The sequence below is a fragment of the Rhinoderma darwinii genome, chromosome 6 (genome assembly GCF_050947455.1).
Source record: "Rhinoderma darwinii isolate aRhiDar2 chromosome 6, aRhiDar2.hap1, whole genome shotgun sequence".
Lineage (NCBI taxonomy): Eukaryota > Metazoa > Chordata > Amphibia > Anura > Rhinodermatidae > Rhinoderma > Rhinoderma darwinii.
This window is the reverse complement of record NC_134692.1, coordinates 24306712-24323402: the sequence shown is the minus strand read 5'-3', so window position 1 is coordinate 24323402 and position 16691 is coordinate 24306712. Positions and strand designations below refer to the sequence as shown.

General features: G+C 43.2%; 1 protein-coding gene across 3 annotated transcripts in view; it reads left to right on the top strand.

The window, feature by feature from the left end:
* The first annotated feature begins 1092 nt into the window (after positions 1-1092).
* The window catches only part of ACVR1 (activin A receptor type 1), a 73757-nt gene continuing 58158 nt past the window's right edge, over positions 1093-16691 (top strand). For 2 of the 3 annotated variants that reach the window (XM_075829308.1, XM_075829305.1), the window contains exon 1: positions 1390-1473. The gene's annotated coding sequence lies outside the window, so the exon portion shown is untranslated. Of the gene's footprint in view, positions 1247-1389; positions 1474-16691 lie in introns of those variants that run through there. The other variant, XM_075829307.1, reaches the window with a different exon arrangement.

Here is a 16691-nt window from a genome sequence, read left to right as displayed (position 1 = left end):
AATTTGTTTATTTGTAGTTTCGGGCAAATTGCGTTTTTTTTTACGCTAGAAAACTGGAGTAGAGAGCTTCAAAAATTTCCCCGAAATTACTTGTATGAGTCAGTCAGGGTCATTAAAATGGACAGAGAACGAACGATTGTGTGAATGCCATAAAGTTAGGAGACAACCAATATAACCCCGTTTACAACTCACCCAGCTTTCCCAGAGTCCTGAAAGAAAAATTTGCCTAGTTATGCATCATTTTTAGGAACATATTGCTGTATAAGGGCTTGTCCAGACGTAACGGAATTGCTGCGTATTTTCCATCCGGAATTGCAGACGGAAAATATGTAGAATACAGTAGCAGCAATGTGGGTGAGATTTAACAAATATCATCCACACGCTGTAAAATTCCGAGCAGAAATTCACCTGCGGGGCATATTTGTTGTACCGCATGTCAATTCCTGCTGCGGAAAGTGACTGAATTGCTGCGTTTTTCAGAGGCGATATCACCATCTCTCAGCATTGAGAAAAACGGCGCAAAATATGCACATTTTCAGCAGTAAAAAAACGTAGGAAGTGGTGCGGTTTTTTTTCTGCAGCGGAATTTCTGCTAGTTTCTGCGTGATTGCTGCAAATTTTTTTTTTTATCAATTACATTATGTGTGGACAAGCCTAACTAGGACCCAGGGAACGCTGGGTGCCAATTCCTGTGGTAAATGATAGTCATAAAAAACAGCAGAACAGAAAGAAAAGTGGAGTAGTGGACAATAGCAACCAATCAGATTCCACCTTTTATTTTTCAGAGTCCTTTTGAAAAATTAAATCAGCAACCTAATTGGTTGCCAGAGGTAATTACTCCACTTTTCCTTTGCACCAGTTTTAATGACTTATTTAGACTTTTTTTTTTACATTGAGGGGAAATGTTCCCCATTAACATGACTTTATCCCATTACACCACAACACCCAATCAACACCCCTATTAGTATTATAATGAATGTCCAGTGAGGATGACTGAACCTGTCCCCCTTCCCTCCTCTCACCTGCCCTCCCTCATTCATGGAGCCAATTCCCTCCCCCCTGCCTTGTCCCTCCCTCTCCTCTGTGGAGGAAATGATGTGTAATGCCTGGTTAATTACAGCTCCAGACACCCATTGGAGCAGCCAGCCACTTCCTCCTCTCCCAGACACGGTGTCCCGGGCTCGGACTGTTTGCGCACAACTTTTGCACAGTCCTTGTATTCCCGTGTGATTGTATCTGCGCCCCGGTGAGTGCTGGGGTTGGGGGCGGGAGGTCTTCTCCTTGTCCTGGGTGCAGGGGGAGGTGTCCTGCCTGGAAGATGAGGATTGCTGCAGGGGGAAAACCTCCTTCCTATCCGCTGTGATTGCTCAGCACCATCCATGGCCAGTCTATGGGATTTCTAGGAGGACAGTGCGGTTTATCATCTGCAGAATCGGCATCGACACGAAGGACGCAACATTGTTGCAATCCGAGGTAAGCGATAAGCGCCGGCTGCAACATTGTATCCAGTGTGTATACGCAATAGGAGGGGTTAGACATAGCTGGGAGTCCTGCCCTCCTGGAAGAATCTTCTGTAGTGCTGTGCACTGAGGTTCTGCAGCAGCTGAGGGAGGCATTGCACTATATGCACTGAGCTCTATGGCGTGTAGATAGGGTGGACCTTTAAAAGACCTCTTAGGAGGGTTTCCCCAATTACTGCGTGTCTCTTGTTACATGTTTAGGAGGTCTTTCCCAGTGGTGGGGGGCTTTTAAGTGTTTATGGGCCTGGGTCTGAGCTAACATTAAAGATGGTCTCCTACCTCACTGTAATGGTCTTCTGGTCAGAGATATGTATTTCTGTATATGATATTTAATATAGTTGGTTTATATATGGGCTGGTGTACAATAGGGGGCTTTCTAAGTGGTGGGGTCATATGTGTTGTCTATGAGGCCTAGGGCGTTATTGCACAGCTTCTCTGAGTGGCCTCCTGAGATCTCTAGGTCTTCTCTCCTGGTGGTGGATCACGTAAATGCTTTCTCTAGGACCTTTCTAGACATTATATCTTGTCTCTTACAGCATGCTGGACCCTGTGACATCTTTAGGACCCTCAGGTGGTGGTGACATGGAGTCTATGGGGCCTGGGGCAGAAACTGACATTGCACATAGTCTCTTACATCTTGTTTGGGGGTCTTTCCAGGAGGTTAGACCACAATGTGGAGCCTGGTAAGAAGTTAGACCCTAATAGCCTCCTGTTTTATGTGTAGTGTAGGGGGGGGGGGGGGGGGTCTTTTCAGGTTAAGGGACTGTCTTACAGTGCTAGGGACAGAGCAAGACTCTGCACATGGTATCTTGCAGCACAGCAAAAGCCCCAGCTAGCTGGAATACTATACAAACATATTGTGGGAAGAGGGCCAGCGTTCCTCCCGGGAATTTCTTCGTCTGCTGCTTGCTATGTTTATCTGTGTGGGTGGATGGAGGTCTATGAACTACTAGGCAAATATATTTCTGTTGCTGTCTTTTTATTTAAAGAGCTGGGGAGATGTGATGGAGGGTGGAAACACTGGAGACAAACATCCATGAAATGTGATGCTTCCCAGACCTCGTATATTCTACTCTTCAAATGTCAGTCTACTCCAATAAGACAGGAATGTGACTCTTCTCTTCGCAGGGCAGTAGGCCTGTCCTCATCAGACGCTGGGAACTTTTAGGGTCTCATTTGTGCAACTACGAGTTCTAGTAAAGCCTGCTGGGATTTGAAGTTCCACTGAAACTACCGAACCACAAATTCACTCTTTTTGTATAAAGCATCGAACTTCTGCTGAAATCTATAATACACCTATAAAAAAAAAAAAAATTGCCGTTCAGTCGCATGCCCTCTGGTGAGAATTATATTTAATGCCCAATTAGGGAGATATTCTGCCCTTGAAGCGTTGTATGAGAAAATATAGTACAACACGGAGGCACTATACGGTCGCACATGGAGTGCCTACTGCTTTGTAGTAGGTCCTGTAAGGACAGTGTGCCAATGTACAGGCTCCACGAACCTAATTCTAATCTGTGGGAAACCACTGAAACCATTAGGGTAAGACCCTGTGGAGCGGCATTGACGTGGTTGTGAATTGTTTTTGGTTACTGGTGGCACGCTGCTGTGGGTATAACCGCTGTTTACCTGCAAAATCATGTGGCCATACTTAGTCATTAATTCATTATTCATGAATGAATTCAGTAATAGTATTAATGGCTGCTCAAGTTTGCAGGTAAATAACGGTATTACCCGCAAAAACGTGTGCCCATTATCAAGCATTTTGATAACTGCGCCGAACGGCGTCGTCTGCCTCGATGCTGCTCCCTGGGGCCTTACCCTAAAGTAGCACAATGCTCCAAACTGATCCGCGATCGCATGTGTCGCATAGATTGATTTCTTTCTTGCTCATGGGCAAATTTGGTAGTGCAATGGCATTATCAATAATTTCCTATAGTCCTTTAAGGTACCTATAAGCTGTAGGTGAGTCGGTTGAACCCGTCAAAATTTGAAGGATCGGTCCTGTTGTATTTCCACATACCCAGTCCGTTGTTCTGGCTTGAGATAAGTCGCTGCAGGAGGTGTCCGCATCCACTTGCAGAGCTGTATTTTGGGCATTGCCTTTGTCTGCTGGCACTTTAAGAGGCACATAACTGGCAAGTTTACAGCCGGCTTCTGTAGACTTGATTACCTTGCAGATGTCTTGGTTTGTTATCCATAAGACACAAAGGGGTTAAATCAATTAATGTACATACTAATAGGGATGGGAAGAGTACTCAGCAGCTTGCTGTCTGACAGAGCCCCCCCATATCCTCTGATGATGAGCATTAGACATTTACATTTTAATTACTCTTGCAGCCATTTCATGTGGCTAAGCCTATCCTTTCCGAAGCAGATTGGTTTCCCATGAAAGGTGTCTGAGGGGTGCTCCGCGCGGAGGTGCTCAGTGTGCGAAACATCTTTGTCATGCAGAATGGGCTGTGAACGTGACTTGCACTTTCCTGTTGATTTGAGCTCAGACATGCTTGGAGATAAGCGCGGTACAATAGACAGTGTGTCTGGGGCTCTTCACTCCCCCTTTGAAGTAACCCACCGCTAACTGGTCTGAAACCAGGGCATTAATTGATTTCAGATAAAGTTTTGGCTCGCGCTTTGCATTGTGAAGTTGAGAACGCAGCCATTGGAAGGTCACAGCACAGACAACTTTTATTGTTTTTGCAGACGTATTTAATTTCGCTCTGCCGTCGCCTCCTTATTAATAATGAAGAAAAAAATTGTACAAATTAAATTTTGCGTCCACTTATTCCGCAATGTTTTTTTGAAATGACAGTGACCATAAGCTTAAAGATCCCCCCCCCCCAAGATGTTTCATCGGGCCCAGGAGCTAAAAAGAACAAAAAATTGAGTATTTGACCCCTGTAATGGCGGCCTCCGTTGCTCGGTCATGTATCTCTAGTTTTTTGGTGCTTATTATTAATAGTGGAAGAAACATTAAATATATTTAGTGAAGAAAATAAATAAATTCCAGTCTTAGCACGCATGAGGAAAGCCACTGAGAAGAGGAGGATGGGAAATAAGAATTGTCGATTATAGTGAAAATGCTCATCTTTTCTTTTAATCCAATAGACTAAAGTGGCAGCACATTTCATAAAATATACCCTGGTGCCACGCGTCAAGCGGTCCCAGTACAACGAACCGTGGATTCACAACATAACACCACCCCCCCCCCCCCCACACACAGATCCTGCCTGGATTCCAGAGATCCTGAGATTTAAAGTGGCAGCATCGCTGCCTTAGTGCTGTGCCCTCCTCAGTTTTCCCTGCACTGCCGGTGGCAGGAAGCGCTGCTGTGCAGGGAAAGACCGTATGCAGCACTGAAACAGCTTAGGATTGCGTTTGGGTCTTGACAGTCAGGTTTCCACCGTTCATAAAGTGATGACATATCCTAGCGAAAGTTTTGACTACTGGGTGTTAGCAGTTGGGGGTTTGTCCCTACACAGACTGACTATTTCCAATCATTGCTGACTTTGTAGGAATGCGTCCCTTTGACAAGGGGAATGGAAACACTCGTTTGTCTATTTTATAGGTTTCTAGGAGGAATAACCGAGAAACGGCACAGCGCAAAGTTCTAAGAAAATAAGGATTTCTTTCATGGGGAATACAAGTATTTACTATAAAAGAGATGTCCGGGGAGGTGACGGGTCCTCTTTTTTTAAATGTTTAATTCCTCTGCAGCGCCCCAACTGGAGAAATGAGACATTGCAACATTATAATACTGTACAGAGAATTCCCCTTCAAGAATACATTTTTAATAACTGAAAAATAACTTGAGGAAAATTTGTTGCTGATTTAGTCTCCTCTTTATTGTAGGGGAGGTGTCCGTTTAAAAATAAATATATATATATATATATATATCTATGCGCGTGTGTTCTACCTCCTCCTGTTCGTTTACAGCAAGCTTGGCCGCAGTTAGCGGCATTGTGGCTTATTTTGGATTGAAGTGAATTTTTAGTTTTGATTGTGATTTTGCTACTAGAACAACTCACAATGGGTGGATTGTGGTGACCTCCTTACTCCATGATGTGGACAGCCTAGATCCTGTATGGACAGGATAAAGACGGATGAAGTTCTCCTCAGATCCTTCACACCAAGAAATGGTACAGAATGTACTGATTCAGGATTATGGCCGTATTGTGCAGGTGCGATCCTGTGTTCTATTTACCATGTGGGGTGGGGGTGACTTTTTATGGATTTAGCCCTTGCAACAACCTAATTTTGATGTTATCAATGGAATTGCTCCTGGAGTGACCTGAAATTACTGCCGGACAGCCAGGACGTCTATTTATAGCAGGAAGCAGATTGTGCTAGAACATCCTGTGTCTGCTGACAGGTAAAAAACGCACTGCAGAATATTCAAATTCTCCGCATCTACTTTTTTCTATGTTCGATTCCTTCTGTTTGTAGTCGGAAAGTTCTGCTGCCTGCAAAGTAAAGCGGTAATGCGCCATATTCCTGACAGTGCTACACAAGGTAGTAATGCACAGGCATTGGGAGCATTGATCCCTATGTCTGGTCCTTTATATGCCTGATATGAAACTTGTGCAGTATAGTCCCACACTAAATACTCCGTGATTTCAATGCCTGGCCAAGTTCCCCAGTGGCACGGACATGAATACACCATCAGTTGCATTTTTGTGCTGTTGACCTTAATGGGGGAAACTGCAGCATGTAGAACCTCTATTCCATTTTTACATTGGTTTTCCATGGAAGTGGAACTATTCAACACATTTTGACCATGGTTTTATTGTTTGTTCTGGCCTTCTTGCCCCACTATTCCCAGTAAGGGTATTTTCACACGGCTGAAAATATTTTCGGACCGAAAAATCGCAAGCAGAACGCCTCCAAACATCTGCCCATTGATTTCAATGGGAAAACGGCGTTCTGTTCCAACGGGCCGTCATTTTGCGCGGCTGTTTTTCAAAACGGTCGTGTAAAAAAACGGCCGCGAAAAAAGTGCCGTTTTTGGAGAAGTTTTTGAGAAGTTTTTCGTAGACTCTATTGAAAACATCTCCAAAAACGGCCGTAAAAAACACAGCGAAAATCACGAGTGGCTTAACCCGTTAGTGACCGCTAATACGCCTTTTTAACGGCGGCCACTAACGGGCTTTATTCTGATGCATATGCCTTTTTACGGCGCTGCATCTGGATAAAGTAAACAGAGCAGGGAGCGTCAAATCTCCCTGCTCTCAGCTGCTAGAGGCAGCTGAGGGCTGGGAGCGTCCCTGCTCTGCCGGGTGAGATCGATATTAGTATCGATCTCACCCGTTTAACCCCTCCGATGCGGTGCACAATAGCGAGCACCGCATCTGAGTGGTTTTGGAGAGAGGGAGCGAGCTCCCTCTCTCCCCCACCGACACCCGGCGATAAGATCGCCGAGTGTCTGTGTCTCTAATGCCTGGAGCGAATGCCTGCTAGATCATGCCGGAGGCATGACCTAGCAGATGCCTGTCCGTTTTAAACGGACAGGCAGTAATACACTGCAATCCAAAAGTATTGCAGTGTATTATAATAGCGATCGGAGAATCGCATATTAAAGTCCCCTAGTGGGACTAGTAAAGTAAAAAAAAAGTTTAATAAAGTTAATTTAAAAAAAAATGTGAAAAAAATGAAAAACACAGCCTTTCCCCTTAAAAAATGCTTTACTATTAAAAAAACTAAAGTAAAAAAGTTACACATTTGGTATCGCCGCGTCCGTAACAACCCCGACTATAAAGCTATTACATTATTTAACCCGCACGGTGAACGCCGTAAAAAATGTAATAAACTATGGAAAAATTGCTGTTTTCTGTGAATCCTGACTTAAAAAAAATTTGATAAAAAGTGATCAAAAAGTCGTATCTACTCCAAAATGGTACCAATAAAAACTACAAGTCTCCCCGCAAAAAAAAGCCCTCACACAACCGCATCGGCAAAAAAATAAAAAAGTTACGGCTCTTCAAATATGGAGACACAAAAACAAATAATTTTGAAAAAAAAGCGTTTTTACTGTGTAAAAGTAGTAAAACATACAAAAACTATACAAATTTGGTATCGTTGCAATCGTAACAACCTGCTGAATAAAGTTATTGTGTTATTTATATCACACGGTAAATGGCGTAGATTTAAGACGCGAAAAAGTGGCGAAATTTCAGGGTTTTTTCTATTTCCACCCCCCCCAAAAAAAAATTAATAAAAGTTAATCAATAAATATGTCCCCCGAAATAGTACTATTAAATACAACTTGTCCCGCAAAAAACAAGACCTTATACAGCTATGTCGACACAAAAATAAAAAGGTTATAGCTCTTGGAATGCGACGATGGAAAAACGTAAAAAATGGCTTGGTCATTAAGGGGTTAGAGAAGTCTGAAAATCTGGAGCGGCTTTCCCTTTAAAACAGCTCCATATTTTCAGATGTTTTTGAATTTGCATGTGAACATACCCGTAGTGTGAACGTGCCCGAACAGACATATGTCACTAATAGGTCAGCGAACAGAAACCTCCGACGGAACCCCGGAACGGAAAGCCAACGCTGATGTGAACAGGCCCTTATAGTCTAGGTCTGGGCAGTTATGACCTAAATCAAAATCCAGATTAATTGATCATGTAACCTCGATTATTTAGGCCACACCCCCTTTTTCATGCTACGCCATTGAATAAATATCCCCTAGCTGCCTCTACATGGTATAATGCCCCCGTAACTGACTTCCACGCAGTATAATACCCCTATAGCTGCCCTCACACAGTATAATGCTCCCACAGCTGCCCCCAATAGTGCCTGATATAAATAATAATATAGATACTCCGTTCCAATGACAAGTGGAGGAGATCCCTCTGGTCTGTGCAGCTCGGCGCAGACAGGCGTGATGACGTCACTGCCTCACATCCAGCCATACGTAGTGAATGGTAGAGCAGGAACCTTATGGTCCCCTGCTCTACCACTGGATTCATCTGTATCTCTGTCAAGTTTAAACCAGGAGAAGATAATTGATAAAACCAAAATTCGCAAAATGACCTAAACGTAATTGCACTGAATTTTGATTCGTTTTCGATTAATTACCCAGCCCTAATAGTGCCTCTTTCTCCACCGCCTCCCCAACAGAGCGGAGAATGATCAGAATAAATGTGCGAGAGAGCCGATCAGGAGTGAGATACCACCTCATGCATATTTTGGATTTGTTCTTAATGGTTGACACGGCGTGAAGTACAAGCTGACCAAATCAACACCTTACAACGTTGGTCAATAGAGAATTTTTTTTGTTCATATCAAATTCCCACTTGTGCATGTGTTGATCTTAACATTGATGTCTATGGAAATATTTCCAAATAGGCCTCTGGAGGTGATCGAAGGCTGGCCATACACATTGACAGCTATGTTCTCGTCAGTCAGCTGTCGCTCCGGACTCGTAACCCATAAACGCATACCCTCGGATTTGCATAGAGAGGAGAATAAGCCGCTGCTGCACACTACAAGCAGCAGCATCTCTCCTGCACATTAAATTATCGGGTGTGTTGAAATCCAACATGCCTAATCTATCTTTCTCCCGACATCTGCCACCAGGGAACAGCTGGGAGGCCTCCATATACATTAGATCATTTAGATTGCATGAGTACGGCCAAATTGGCTCTAATGTGTACGACCAGCTTAACTGTGGGTGGGTATAAATACCACCTCTGAGGAACTTTTGGTCTCCGCTGTCATTGTATCGGCATGCTTTAGCAGTCAACAACAAACTGCTGCCTGCCCGTTTTTGGGTAGAAATGCACTTGACTTCTTGTTTCACATACTCTATCAATTTATTTCATGACTTGGTCATGGTCGGCACTGCTGTGATAGCGCTGTGTTTCTGACTTGCCTCATATGAGAGCTTCGTTCACCAGTCCTGGTTGGAGTGATGTTATGTTTTCTTTATTACCCTTTGTGGCACTTCATCTACGAAATACCTTTTAGCACTCTGAAAAAAAAGGCAGTAAGAAATGGGTTCATTCCGCAACAGGAAAAGATGTGTGAACCCTCTCCGCTCATAAAAGTGCATAGAAAGCTCCAGGATTTCTATATCCGAACATGTCAGCATTTTGGAAAAGTGCCTGGAAAGTATTACAAATGGAGTTTTGTGTCCCCCTTCTCCTCCGTTTCTAGGGTAGGAGAGGAGCTGGAGGTGTTTGAAGTGCAACATTCTCGTATTAATTTGTTGGCTTAGAAAGTCTGGTGTACGAAGAGGTAAACCGGATGATTTTTCGATTTCTTTGTCTTGGCCGAGATATTAAAGTTGTTACATAGAAAGTGGAGAAAGGCAGCACATAAAGGATTTCTAGTAAGGAAAGAGGTTAAGGTTCACCCAGAGAAGACCGACTCAAGCATGTCCATTGCCTGGGCACAATGTACTCTTAAGAATATACTCCAGTTGTAATTGTCGTGAAGTAATAAATGGCTGCTTCTATTGTCTGCATTTCATGGATCCATGTCTTAACCCCTTTTATATTGCGCCAACATATTCTTCAGAACTGTACAGAAGTTGTCTTCACTCACTAGCCTCAGTAGGGCTCACAATCTAGATGCCCAATCTATATATTTTTGGAGTACAAACTCCATGCAGATGTCCTTTGTTGGGTTTGAACCCAGGATACTGCTGGGAGTCCCCACAATAATCTAACATTGGAGCCTATGTACCACTGCTTTCTTTTCAGGCTAAAAGCGTTACGGTATGTTCACACGGCTTATTTTCGGGCCGTAGACGGGCGAAAAATCGGAAGCCGAACGCCTCCAAACATCTGCCCGTTGATTTCAATGGGAAAAACGGCATTCTGATCAGACGAGGCGTTTTTTTTTTTTTTTTTTTTTTTTTTTACGCAGCCCTTTTGAAAAACGGCCACATTAAAAAACGCCCACAAAAAAAGAGTGATGTAACTTCTTGAACTGTTTTTGGAGCAGTTTTTCATTGACTCTATAGAAAAACCGCTCCAAAAACGGCCGTAAAAAAACGCGAGTTTGATTACAAAACTGCTGAAAATCGGGAGTTGTTTTCAAGGGAAAACAGCTCCTGATTTTCAGACTTTTTTGTTAAAGCCACTCGCGATTTTCACTACGTTTTTTTGTTTTTTTTTTACGGGCGTTTTTGGAGCTTTTTTCAATAGTCAATGAAAAACGTCCCAAGAAGTGACCTGCACTTCTTTCTCGCGGCCGTTTTTCAAAACGGCTGTGTAAACAAAAACGGCCCATCAGAACAGAGCGCCGTTTTTTCCATTGCAATCAATGGGCAGATGTTTGGAGGCGTTCTGCTTCCGGAAATAGGCCGTGTGACCGTACCCTCAAAGCGTGGACCAGGGAATGTAAGGGTAGGTACAGAGTTGAGAGCAATGCTGGATAACTAAAACGGAGATTTGAAATCTGAGGGTCTTTATCGTGGCACTCCCTCTATAACCCCCTTTTAAAGGTGGGAATGGTAAAATGTTTCTACTTTTTTTTTTTTTCCCAACTTCAGCTTTACGGGCCAACAGGTTTTACAGTAAATTTTACAGTAACAAATTAGTTCAGCCACATCCATTCAGGTAAGCCCTGTCCCTTTTTAGTACCCTGCTTAAATGCAGGGAATTAGGAGCTAATAGACCCCCTGATGTTTTTACAAATTTCTACTGGTTTCAAAAATGTGTAGAACATTATATGGACTGACATAGGTTTGAGGTAATATAATTTTTATAAGTGTCCTGCTAATGTTGAAATTGTGGACATAAACTTGACCACTGGCCATTCCCATTGGTATGGGTGTGATTTTTGAATGCAGAATTAGGGTTTGTTCACATGGCTTATTTTTGGGCCGAAAAATCGGAAGTAGAACACCTTCAAACATCTGCCCATTGATCTGAATGGGAAAAACGGCCTTCTGTTCCGATGGGGCATTTTTTTTTTACGCAGCAGTTTTGAAAAAACGGCGCGTAAAAAGTGCATGTCACTTCTAGAGCTGTTTTTCATTGTCTCTATAAAAAAAAACACTCCAAATTCGCAGCGAAAAACGCGAGTTTGCTTAAAAAATGGCTGGAAATCAGGAGTTGCTTTCCCTTTAAAGCAGCGCCGTATTTTCAGAAGTTTTTTAGTAAGCGTGTGAACATACCCTTAGGCCTCATGCACACGACCGTATTTTTTCCCACCCGTAAATACTGGCGTAAATACGGGTCCGGTGTCACACGTATTCCACCCGTTTTGCACCAGTATTTACGATCCCGTGCTCGTAAATATGGGTCCGGTGTCACACGTATTCCACCCGTATTTACGAGCACGTTTTTGGCGGCAAAATAGCACTGCACTAATCGGCAGCCCCTTCTCTCTATCAGTGCAGGATAGAGAGAAGGGACAGCCTTTTCGGTAATAAAAGTTAAAGAAATTCATACTTACCCGTCCGTTGTCTTGGTGACGCGTCCCTCTCTTCACATCCAGCCCGACATCCCTGGATGACGCGGCAGTCCATGTGACCGCTGCAGCCTGTGATTGACCTGTGATTGGCTGCAGCGGTCACAGGGCCTGAAACGTCATCCAGGACGTCGGCCCGGATGTCGAGAGGGACGCGTCACCAAGGCAACGGGCGGGAGACCGGACTGGAGGAAGCAGGAAGTTGTCGGTAAGTATGAACGTCTTTTATTTTTATTTTTTACAGGATAGGGGATACATGTCTTGTTTATGGCAGAGCGGGGAGATACCTCCCCGCTCTGCCATAGTTTTCATTGTAGTCCCGGCGGTAGTTACGCCACTGGGCTGTGGCCTGCAGACCGGGTAGTCCCCTGACCTCGCCTCACCTCGCAACGCTCCCGTAATCACGGGTGAACACACGCAGCCACCCATGATTACGGGAGCCCCATAGACTTCTATGGGATGCCCGTGCCGTTATTACAGCATGAAATAGGGCATGTTCTATCTTTTTTAACGGCACGGGTACCTTCCCGTGAGCAAACGGGAAGGTACCCGTGGCTAACAGAAGCCTATGAGCCCGTTATTGCGGGTCGTAATAACGACCCGCAATAACGGGTGTTTTTACGGTCGTGTGCATGAGGCCTAAGGCTGGGTTCACACAACCTATTTTCAGACGTAAATGAGGCGTATTATGCCTCGTTTTACGTCTGAAAATACGGCTACAATACGTCGGCAAACATCTGCCCATTCATTTGAATGGGTTTGCCGACGACCTGTCATTTACGCGTCGTCATTTGACAGCTGTCAAATGATGACGCGTAAATTGACTGCCTCGGCAAAGAAGTGCAGGACACTTCTTTGCAACGTAATTTGAGCCGTTCTTCATTGAAGTCAATGAAGAGCAGCTCAAGATTACGGGCATCAAAGACGCCTCTCGCATAATGCGAGGAGGAGCTTTTACGTCTGAAACGACGCAGTTGGTTTCTCCTGAAAACAGGCTGTCATTTCAGACCTAAAAGCCACTTCTCGTGTGCACAGACCCTTATTGTGCACGTAGTACTGATCGTGAAATAATGTAAATAGTGCTGTATGTAAACTAGGCAATAAGAAAGCCAAAAATTACATTTTCTTGAGATCCAGGAATCCATCTGGGTTGGTCAACTTCCATGAACGCGACATTCATAACTTGTGTGCCGAGGTCGTGTTTATTTGTATCAAAATTGCTTTACGCAAATATTTATTTTATGCCTTTTTTTCCACCCTAAACTCTGTGGGGGGATGGCAGTAATTGCTGTCATATGATGCTTGGAAGGCAAGAAAATCTCCCACTGGAAAGTGGAATTAGATGCTATAATATCTTCAGTGGTTTCTTAGAATGTCTGGATTGTCATTATATGAAAATAGATTCCAAATCGAATGGCAGGAAAGGCTGATTAAAATAAATGCAGTTTCCATTTCATTCCATTGTTTTTTTTTTTGTTTTTTTGGGAACGTAACTTTTCCATGAAAGTTTATTGTAATTTTATACTTTGATAAATTTGCATATTTTAATTACTTTCTTGCAAATTGCAGTAGTTCATAGATCTGCAGGAATTGTAGTAGCACAGAGGTCATTGCGTATTGTATGCCAGTAACGATTATGTATACGGCTTGGTTTACGCGTTTTGAAATTTTCACTGTGATCAGAGTACCTCCAACTGCATGTAGCAATTATCTGACTCATCCACCAGAAGTAACCATTTTTCAATTGACAATATTTATTTTTATCACATATGAAATGTATCAGTAACGCTACGAATTGCAGGTTTCATCTTTGCAAAATTGTAGCTTGTAAACCCAACACTACTCTCCCTCCAGTGACTTTCGGCTTACCCTTTTAATATGACTTTTTCTGCAGGTTTGGTACTGGAAGCATTTAGCTCCGTAAACTGTATAGCGGCAGAGTTGCAGTACTGCAGCATGGCCACTATACAGTGTACGGCGCCTTCTGCTCCCAGCACCGTCCACTGCATAACTATCGGGGCCTGGTTGAAACTGTAACAGCTGTCGGACTCTCGCCGATCATGTACTGACTACCTATCCTGTGGACTACCCGTTTTAAGGATCTGCCTGCGCTCATAGACATTGGTCTGATGCTGCATAGATTGTTGGCAGAAAAAAAAAATGAACTGTACCTTTTTTTATAACCTTCTCTACTATATATATTTTTAAAGCAATTGTTTAATGTGGCTTGAGTTAAAGTATATTTCAGTTTGTGATTGGACATGCGCACGGTCAATATGAAATTGGTTTTAATTTGCATGGCATTCAGGACGATGGCCGCGGATGGAGCGGTCTAGACAGAAGTAGTCGTCGGTGATTAAGCGCATGCAGTGTTTGTTCAGGTGAATTGTACAGTGTAATTATTTGCTCATATGGGAGGTGGACTATTAGAAAGCCGTGGTCTTTATCTGGATGTCTGGGGTGAGCTTTTCCTCCTATTGATTCTCATGATCTGTGGCGTATGATAAAAAGCTTACTTAAATGACACCGGAGACGGCTGTGTATCGCGCCAGAACATATCTGTGCCTGGTTAATGGTGCCAGGATCCTTCTCCCTCCCCCATACATCCTCAATACTAATCTGTGTTACAGGAAATCAATAAAGGGCAATTTATCCCTATAAATTCTATTGTCTTGCAGCTGGAGTCCGAATCTTTCTTTTCATTTGCAATTTTAAGATGCAATTTAGAACTTCCTATGGGTGGTGCAGCAAGTAAAATCATTCCGTCTATTGTTAGATTATTTTCAAGCCTGGGGCTACATGGCAACATGTAACCGTGGAAAATCACAGCCGCAATGCAACTCCAATAATTCCTTGTGGGGAAAAAAGAAAGCTGCAAAGCACTTTGACTATTGCAAAAATTCTCACTGTTGTACATTGTAATTCCAATTTTTTTGCCACAATTCTTGGCCTACTTTTTATTTTTGTAGGCAGATCTGCCTCAAATTCCTTCATGAATTTTGAGGCAGATTTTGAATTGCCAGTGGCATTGATGCAAAAACTGTGGTCAAAAAAAGGCTAAAATCAAGCACCACAGGTTTCTTCTGCTTTCCGTTGATTTCAATGGGAAGTCAAAGGCAGAAACCACTCAAAGAATGAGCATGCCGTCTGGGGGTGGGGGGAAAAAACGCCTCTCCCTCCCATTGAAATCAATAGGGGCGTTTTTTAGGGAGGTGTTTTTATTTATTTTTTTGGGCGTTTAATTCTGATGTGGTTTCTGCATCCAAATCCGCTCCAAAACATGCAGTGTGAACTGACCAAGTCTGCCCTGTAACATTCGCCTTAGTGTGTGTGTGTGTGTGTGTGTGTCCATAATACACCACCCATAAAAATGTTCTGTTTCCATACTGTTCCTCTGATTTCATATCTTCTAGGGAAGAATACTGTGCCATACAGAGGCCACGCTATGGTAACACACAGTGATTATATGGGTTTATGATACGGGATATAGTGCGCCACTATACAAGTTCTGCACACACGGCTTTTGATTCCTTGGTCAGAAAAAGAAAATAATGTAGACCCCCCCCCCCCCAAGCTCTCCACTGTCAGAACCATAGCCAACTCCCCATATATTGGCTTTCTGGGTTGGAGGCTGAGCTGAGGGGGAGACTTGGGTTAAGTGCAGACAAACCTGAATCTTCAGGTTTAGGGTATGATCACAGTGTTTTCAGGCGTATTTTGGGGCGTAAACGTCCTTAAAAACGACTGAAAAATCTGAAGCTGAATGCCTACAAACCTCTGCCCATTGCTTTCAATGGGTTTTACGGTGTTCTGTTCCCACGAGGTGTAACTTTACGCGTCGCTGTCAAAATACGGCGTATAAAAAGTCACTTCTTGGGACGTTTTTGGAGCCGTTTTTCATTGACCACATTGAAAAACTGCTCCAATAACGTCCGTAAAAAAGTTGCAAAAAACGCGAGTTGCTACAAAAACGTCTGAAAATCAGGAGCTGTTCGCCTGAAAGCTGCTCTGTATTTTCAGACATTTTTGGTCACTGCGTGTGAACGTAATCTAGGGGTATGTTCACACGGCTGTAAACGCCTGAAAAACGTCCGACAAAGCAGAAGCAGAACGCCTCCAAACATCTGCCCATTGATTTAAATCCGACGGAGCGTTTTTCACTGCGTTTTGTTACGCGTAAAAAAATGGCCGCGAAAACTGGACACTTCTTGGGATGTTTTTGGAGCCGGTTTCCATAGACTCTATTGAAAAAAGCTCCAAAAACGCAGTGAAAATTGCAAGTGGCTCAAAAAACATCTGATAATCAGGAGCTGTTTTCCCTTGAAAACAGCTCCGTATTTTCAGACGTTTTATAGTAAGCGTGTGAACATACCCTTATGATGAAGATAAGCTGCGCATAGATATCGATGATCAAGTGTGTATGGAGACTTGTGGAGCACCCTATGTGGCTAAGAATAATGAATTGACGACCTTTCCCTTGTAGTGGCTTTCCCCTCCCTATGTGCATTTTGGCCCTTCCTTTTATTTTTAATTTTTATTTTTTTGGTACTTGTATACCCACTATAGATATGATATAGATTTTTTTTTTTTTTTTCCCCCTTTACACCGATTTTTGTTTTACATATGCCCCCCCCCCCCTTTTGCTAAACCTACTGTCGGATGATTTTTTATTTTTGTTGTTTTTTTCAATCTGACTTTAATTTGGCTAATTTATTTTTATCCAGGCTGAAGACTTTTAGTGTATGG